Here is an 8,982-nt window from a genome sequence, read left to right as displayed (position 1 = left end):
CTGCCTCGTGCAGCCCAAAAGCGCAGTAGCCTCGTTAATAGCTGCCTAACTACTTGTTTTATTGCACAGAAACCGTAAGCTTTCAATCGAAACCGCAAGCCTTCAATCGAAAGCAAATCGCTTTACGCGCATAGAGCAGCTTGGAAGCAGTGGGACATGCTAGGGGCTGGGAGGAAAGGCACACTGTCCCACTTTCATATTCTGTGCAAAATAGTGTTGCATAATCCATTCATCAGTGAGACTTTCACAGATGGTGAACATTGCATGATGTCTTCTGCAACCGATTGACCAGAGCCAACCAACTGCGAACATGTAGAAAAGGAGACAGCCACAGTGAACAGTGAAGCAAGCGGGTCACATGCCCTTCTAGAGAAGGACATATCTCGTGGGTAAGCCCTCGAGACAGCCAAAAATGACAGCCTTATTCTTGAAGCCAGATTGTGTGACCACGTTGAAATAGTGTACTCTCCGGGGGACTTCCGTCTGTATCCAAAAACGGCGCCATGCAAATCAGTTCGTACAGGGCATAAGAAAGGCAGCACCATAGCCCTAACCGGACCGTCAGTGAAATTAGCCATTGAGCAAGAATGCGCTGAGAGGTCGAGGAAGAAACGTCTTAAAGAATCGAAGGTGAAAGCTGAAGCCAGACAGAGCGCCGAGCAAGAAGGAAGACATGCCAATGAGCAACAAGCACCTGAGGCGAAGATGAGTGGAAAGCCAGTCAGCACAAAGAAAGCGAACGTCGTTCGGTAGAACAGGAGGAGCTACAAAAATTAGGTTGAAAGAGCCATGATGTGATGCTGGAACAGAAAGACTGCTTTCGTGACACTTTCAAAGAAAGATATCTTTCTTCTATGCCGGGACAATACACAACATCCAGAATTTTGATGGTGCTTTGAAGATGTGCAGCAGGATTGAAAATAGTCAGAAATTTTACTTTCCCATCCAGGTGAACACAACAATTTACTCCAGACTGATGTTGTTTGCAAGTAGCGAATCCTAAGCAAACAGCAGGAACGAAGAAGGTACAGTAGTGATCCGTGTTTGACTTGGACCTCGCAGCGTACAATGCTAATTAGAACTACTTTTGCGAACTGCCACTGACTGACCTATTCCTCCCAGGAACTGTCCATTTCCTCCCTGCAGGCAGGGTGCATGGTGTGGAGCGATCTGTGCATTTTCTAATCTATTTTTCTATTAAGTTCTTACAGATGTTACGGCTCTGTACTGCTAAGATATGCCACATAAGCTCTTGCGTTATGTTCATACGGCTATTCCTTTGTGTATTGATGAAATAAAAAAATTAAAATATTAAAAAGCACAAATGCCTCATACCTACTAACGCTGCTCTAGAGCAGATAACCGTTGGTCTATTATAGTCATATACCATCTAGAGATGCTAAACAAAACGGGTGCTATGAGGAGGGAAGCGCAGGCGGGGACAGCAGAGGATTAGCTGGTGTGGTGAAGATAGGATATTTGCAGGTATGGAATAGAGTTCGCTGACTACAAGACAGGGGTGTTCGGAGATCGCTGGGAGAGGTACTCGTTCTGTAATTAACATAAATTAGTCTGGTGATGGTGATTATGATTCGCGTTGTCACGACGGCAAGATAAAAGAGTATTTTACAATATATACAAGGCTGTCAAAACCGCATGACCGACTGACGTAGATGTAGATGTAGATCTTTGGGATGGCATGCACGTACCCACTCCGGGGGATTGGCCAAGGTAGGTAGGATTGGCCAGGTAGGTAGAAATGAAATGTCCAATAGAGTGCAAAATTTTATACTGGCTAAGTTAGAATCGGAAGATGGAAATTAAAGCCTGCGTGATTTTGTAATTATGAATATTTTACCATAACCATAAAAATAAAGCAATTCAAATTATATTTGGGTCAAAAAAATGAGGCTTAAAAATTTTTCATTCAGATTTTAAATCTCATGGAACCTAAAAGAAAGTCTTGGAAGGCAGCGACAACCTTCCCGTCGCTGTGCCCAAGTGTGGAGGCAACCAAATATAGAACATTCGGAACAGTTAAATCTAATCCAAGTAGATGGAGGGGTGTTTCTAGGGTTCGCTTTCTTAGGCTAGTAAATCGTCGACAAGGAATTAAAAAATGTTCTATGGTCTCATCTTCTCTACACATATGACAAATCGGTGAGGGCGCCAGACCAGCTCTGTGTAAATAGAAATTTAAAGAAGGTACGCGACAGCGGAGCCTACTAATACTTCACGTTTTCTCGATTGAAATGGATTACTTTTCTAGGGGTATAACAAATGTTTAAAATCCGCAGAATGACAGCTCGCTCTGCGTTTGCTTCTCTACCTTGTCTTCTTCGCGCTGCAAGGCACTGCCATTCATGTTCAAACGCCTCGTAACAATATCGCAAATCCGTCGTGCACACTGTCTGTTCTATCGAGCGTATTTGGGACCACACATTTTTGGGAAATACGTCAAGAGATTAACTCGAACAGCATTTAATATTCCCGTGCAAATTATTTTCCGGATGTCCCGTTCTTTTAACGGGAAAAGGGGGGCCTAAATTCAGGATAACACGGTAAGTGCACTCTCCTACGATCGCCCCTTGGCAGTGCTACCACATTCACCGCGCATTCTCCACACTATAGGAAAGTAGGAGCGCCACTTGTCGTAGATAATGCCAGATGCATAGGAGAGATTACAGATTTAGCATATAGCGTAGACGGTAATACTGGAAGACTTATCCCGGTGCGCCAGTGCAGGTGGTGACATCTTGTAACACGCTGATCAAGTATAATGTGCTAGAAACATTCTTGTGTTGCAGAACTCTTTGTAAGAATGCACTAGTGGTGCAAGGCTGGAGTAAACAGCGGAGCTGGTGATCGACCTAGCTTCTTCCAGGTTTTACTAGGCTTGGCTAAGTTTTGCTAGGAAATGCTAAGTGCTGCTAGGCACGGTATTCCGAATAAGTTCGCCGCCGACGCGCAGATTCTCGCTTGGCCGCGCGACGCGCTTCAAGATGAGCGGCTTCTTCTTCGGGTGTCCGGATCTTCTTTGGTCGTTCCATATGTGAAGGCTACATGTACTCGCCACAGTCAACGAGAGTCCTGCTGCCATCGCGGTGGCTCCGAGCTTTGTCTCCCTGGTGATGTCACAGCCAAGCTGCGCCTCCACACTTGCCGGGGTGTGGCTGGTCGAAACCTGCTGAGCCGCCGCCAAAGGCGCCTGCTGCAGTCACGTACACCGTGCGCGTTCGAGGCGAACGCGGGGAAACGCGGACAGCGTCGGCAGCAGCTCTGCGCATTGCCTCATTGGTGCTGCTACAATTTCTTTCTCTCGCTCTCATCTTCTCTTTCTCCCGAGCATAACGCGCGCCACGCGCATGCTCTCCTTCCCTCTCCTTAACGTCACATGCCAAGGCAACATGTGCACGGCACGGAGAGGAGGCGAAGCACACGCCGCGCCCTGAGATGGTTGCTAGGTAACGCGTGGTGACGTCATCGCCAGGAGCAGTTTTTGTTCGCACTACGCGGCGCAACCAAGAGCTTAAAGGGACTGACAACCGATTTTTACGGACCCAGTTTTTCATGGCGCAACGAAAAGCTCACCCTCGGTAGTGTTTACACCTGCAGCGGTTACTTCCAAGAGCGCGTGCATATTTTGTAAGCAGAATTTTTCGATCTGAGCAGCCTCTAAAAAAGTAAGAGTCCCTCTCCAGCACCTCTGAGAAGTGAGAGCGATGCCGATAGCCCGCCTCGTAAATTGTGAAAGCTGCCCATCGTCCCGCTTTCAGTGGAGGGAGTGCAACTGTGATTAACCACCTATACTGTCACCTTTCCAACCACTTTTTCAAGGTAAATAGACTGGTACAATAAGTTTTCGTCGTTGTACAGACCTTATAGTTTTACTGCGTTTTTCCCAAGTACACGCCTACGTCATGCTGGCCCCTGCAGTCGTTAATCTGTCGATAGACGAGCCAAGCCAACTAATCGAAAACGAAGGTGAAGGCAGCGCCACTTTTCTGCTCACTACTCGCGCCGCTTATCTGCACATTGTAAGTTAGAAAAGACTTATAATAGAAAGAATGTGACTGCATTTCAATATTAATAAAAAGACAAGGAACCGCGTACACTAGTAGAAGGTCACGTGGTAGACCTCATAAGCATGTTCATTTTCTTGCCGCGTGCGGCGCCAGAGGTCATTTTTCTCGACTTTTAGCGAAGAATTAAAAATATAAATCCATCATTTAATGAGAAAAACAGGGCCAGCTCTAGGCAATACGATAGACGATCTTTCCACCAGGAGGGTTTTCTCAATTCATTTTCTGAGCTGCTGTCTGTCTCTTTAAACAGCTCCACTGTTAAAACACGGTCGTCGTAATTAGGTCGCTGCAGAAAGGTCTACGCAAGAAGATGAGTGGACTACAGCCGGTAATTGTAGTAAAGATTCATCGCACCATTCATCGCACTTTGGTTTAAAAACACGTCGCAAGATGTCACCGCCAGCGCTGCTTTATTTTTCTTATTATTCGTTTATGCTGCATATAAGTCCACATTAGTAAGTCTCCACTGGCTAGAGCTCTCCAGTGAAAAAACTTGGAGGATGCTTAAGCTTCGCCTTTAAGAGTAGAACGCGATATCGTTATCGGGACCCGTTCGCATCGCATCTTTCGCATACGGCAAGTAGACTTCATTCACTGCAACACTGAACGTGGGAAAGCCAGCTTACAAAGACCAAGCTTACACCGATTCCCTTAAAGTCGGCTTCACTTTTAAACTGAAATGCATTGCTGGAAAGTCGTTTTTGCAGGGGCAATATAAGTGGTCTTATATTAAAATGTGAAGGCCCTAGCGCCATTTTTTATTATTTTATTAATTGTTTGCTATTGTCCCGACGTGCACAGGTCTGGTAGAAATGCTAGAAAAGAGGTTTGTGTTTGAGTTTCCTCGTAGCAGAATTAGGTTTTCTCGTATATTCAAATTACAATCCAACGCCGATTGGTAAACAATCCGACGGCAAATCCGACGCCGAATCACATTTTTCAGACAGACTTCACTGTGAGAAATTCAATTTTTGTTCACCAAAACCTTGCACCAGGTGGAGGGCCTGCGCGGTCGGTGTGGTTGGATGATTTTCTCCGCCACCTTGATCACGCGCCCGTTGCCGACGCCGGATTTTCTGCGACACGACTCGGGGCCCTAAACGCTATCGCGTTAAAATAACGTCTTTCTTCTTTCTGGGGTTTTACGTGCCAAAACCAGTTCTGATTATGAGGCACGCCGCAGTGGAGGGCTCCGGAATAATTTTGACCGCCTGGGGTTCTTTAACGTGCACTACAACGCAAGCACACGGGCGTTTTTGCATTTCGCTTCCATCGAAATGCGGCCGCCGGGGCCGGGATACGAACCCGCGACCTCGTGCTCAGCAGCGCAACGCCTTAGCTGACTGAGCCACCCCGGCGGGTTCTAAAATTAACGAGATGGGGAATCGAGGGGCTTGGTTTCAGTTATATAACAACCATTTGAAGCCACAGACAATCCTAGGAAGGCATAGGGGAAGTGAGTTTTCTTTATTTGTTCTATCGAAAGAATTAAAGTCTCGGTAAAGTTATCAACTTATCATCAAAGTATTTTAGCGTAGCGCTAACGTTCCACCGATACCTCCTACTACCCACTACGCGCATGTGCGAGGATTACTGCGCGTGCACAGCTGGGGGGAAGCAGCAATGGTATTGTTATGCTAAACTATTCAATTATTTATTACAGGAAAAGGGAAATGAAAGTGGCAGCAAAGACAACCTTGCCACCGGTATATACCTAGCTTATACAGCCACCGCACGATGCGTACAGCGATAGATGTACTGTCCCTCCGCCCACACACCCTAAGAGTACACCCTTTGGGGCGTATCCTGTCCTCAAATTATCATCTCTCTTGCGTGCCTGTCTTTAATGTTGTGCGCCCGGTACTTCCAGGCCACGAACGTCATGCGTGTTATCATCGTGGCATGGCGCTCTTGGCAGGAAAGTAGCGAGCGCAGTTTTCGACAAAGGAAACGCAAGACATATAACGATTATTGTTTGGGACAAGATACGCACCAAAGGGTGTAAGCTTTGTTTTAGAGTTAGCATTAAAAAATAAAGGAGTCATAGTAGGGTAAGTTCAGCAATTACTCCAAAGAAAATGTGTTTACTCATTTCGAACACTTCTGTGAAGATGATTAAAGATAACAGAGCATTTGCTGCAAGAACTCTACGCACGCGCATCTTAACTCCACGATCCTCGGAGTAAATTTACTTTGCAGTGAACTGAAAGTAATTTTTTTTTTTTTTCATTACTGCCGTTGCTCCGTTGAGCAAACGATGTTCTTTTATTTCATGTCTTGAGGGGGGTGTCATATAACGCCGTCGTCAGGAGCTTTTTTCAATATCGACGGTACTATAAAAAATTCTGCTCTCTCGATTACCATGACACCGTTACGGTGGCATTGAACGCGCACTGAATTGTCACGCTTTGCGCATTACGTCACTTTACATGGCCCACCAATTGCGTGCACATCACTGAAAAATAAGCACTCGTACATACGGTCATCGCATTTCCTCGCCGCATACACTGCAAACCGATTTACACCCTTAAGAGTGTTTTCTGTCTACACTCTTAAAAACGTTTACACTCCTTGGGGCTTGTCTGAAAACAATAGACATCTGCCCTGCTTGCACTTTCTTTTTAAAAATATCTGCGTACACGTAAGCACTTATGAGTTGTGAATGCGAAAAGAGTAATGTCCAATTTAAAGCCGCTGAGCGCTCCTTCGAGTTATTAACTTCTTGCGGGCAAGCGAGCGCGCTGAGACGCTTAGCGCGTTTTGATTCGGCCTTACCGAGGCACATTTAGAACGAAGGCGAGAGCTTGCGCGGCTAACACAGGCTTTCAAGAGCGACAGCGAGGGTGACATGGCATTACGGCGACGCCCTCTGCCCTCACGCGACACCTGGCGCGTTATCGCTGCATCATGTGTGCCCTTTCACCCGCTCTGCTCCGTCGAGGCGAGCTCGTGACGTGGCGTCGCAGCCAGTGGGAAATGAGGTGCCGTTTCGCTCCTGCAGATGACAGATGCCGACTTTTTTGCTTGATAGGCCATTTGACGCTTTCGCATCAAAACTGCGCTCGCTGCCTTCCTGTCGTGAATGATATGGCACGCTGATAAAGGACATGCCGTTCATGGTGTGGAAGTACCGGGCGCGGAGCGTTAACAAAAGGAAATGCAGGCAATATAGATTAGTGTTCTGGGACAAGATAAGCCCCAAAGGGTGCAAACTTCTTGAGAGTATATAACTTACACTCTTACACCTTTACGGTTGCAAGTATGCAAGTTATAGACCGATTTGCATTCTTAAGGACCGCGAGGAGTGTAAGTCGGTTTACTGTGTAAGCTGATGCTTACGGAGACTGAGTGCAGTCCGTCGTCGAAGTGCGCTTCGCGTTCCTTGTTGAGATGCGCCGTTGCATCCTACCTGCTCACCACAGCTTCGCTTAGACCTACTTCGACAGTGCGGCAGATCTACACGATTTTAAAGTGAATGGTCGGGGGAGTGTGTGGCCTCTGTGGAGCATATAGAACTAAAATTTGGGCTAATTGGTAGATTTGTCGTGGTGTAATGGGCACCAAACAAAACACCTGAGAGAAGAGGACGGGCCAAAAAAACGGTGCATCGTTTATTTGTTCTCTTTGGCACCCATCACATCACGATGACTCCGTGGGGTGAAACGAGCAGTGAAGAAAGCCCAGGTGCACAGCCGTTGGCATGACATTAGTCGTCACGCTCTCGTCGTGCTGTCTCGGTCATGCTGCCATTGTCGTCGCGCCGTCATCTCCATCATATCATCACACCGTCGTCGTCGCGCTGTCAGTCAATAGGTAATCAATAATCGATCAATAATCAATAAATTCCGGAAAAGCATAACCAGTAAGGCCAGGACCAGCTAGGTGCCGATCAGCTCCACTGTTTCTTTAGCCTTGCGCCACTAGTGCAAGGTACGCTAATTTTTTAATTTTTTTACCTTATGTCCATGGAATTATCATGCACCGGATTCACCCCACTAAATTCTCATACCTATGCCGATATTGTGATGTACCAGACACCCTCCAACATTTGGTGTTGGTGTGCCCACACCGAGAGAAAAGCAGTCAAGATGATGCCTCAGAACTGCTACAAGCCATCGAAGAAACGTGGGAGGCAATGTTAAGAGCACAGAGCCTGGAGGATCAGCGAAGTCTGGTGGACCTGGCCCGGGCTGCGGCATTAGCCAAGAGCTTTCTTGACTAAGAGAGCCGCCCACCTAGGACGAGGAAAGAACACTTTCTCGCTGTTTCTCACAATAAACATTCATTCCTCCTCCTCCTCTGCGGCCCACATAAGCTAGTCGGTTACTTTGACAACCAACTTCGATGGTTTCTGCAACAATATTAGTTTACGTGATCTCGTTGGACCAAAAATAAACCTTAATAACTTTACATTGGTAAAGTATTTTTCGAAACTCTGCACTTGTTTAGTTGGAAGGAAAAGGATGAATATCAAAGGACCCTGAAACCAACTATAATCCTATAGCATGACCTCTTTATTAAAGGACGTCGCCTCGCGAATCGCCTGTCGCAAACATTCTCTCATTTCGTCTCCACTAGCGCGCTGGAAGCTACTGGCAAGAGGGCCAGGCCCCGCCCAAAAGTTGGGCATTTCCTTTTTTTTTTTTCCCCTTTACGACTCTACTTCGGGTTTAGGCGTGCGAGGCGTGCTGTCGGACTCGACGTGAGATGGGCACTCGGATGCCTCGCGCTACGTCTTTTACAGAGACCAATCAGAGCACGTGGTTGTCAATGCATCTCGCCGTCGAGACACAACGAGAGCTAGGGCTCATTGCGGCACCCCGTGGCAGCCGTGGTATCTAGGCTAAGCAGCACGCCAGTGCGACCTCGGAGGCCACGCGCAACAGAATAACTACTT

Source organism: Dermacentor silvarum, chromosome 6 (assembly GCF_013339745.2).
Source record: "Dermacentor silvarum isolate Dsil-2018 chromosome 6, BIME_Dsil_1.4, whole genome shotgun sequence".
NCBI classification, from domain to species: Eukaryota; Metazoa; Arthropoda; class Arachnida; order Ixodida; family Ixodidae; genus Dermacentor; species Dermacentor silvarum.
Note: the sequence above shows the minus strand (reverse complement) of the source record.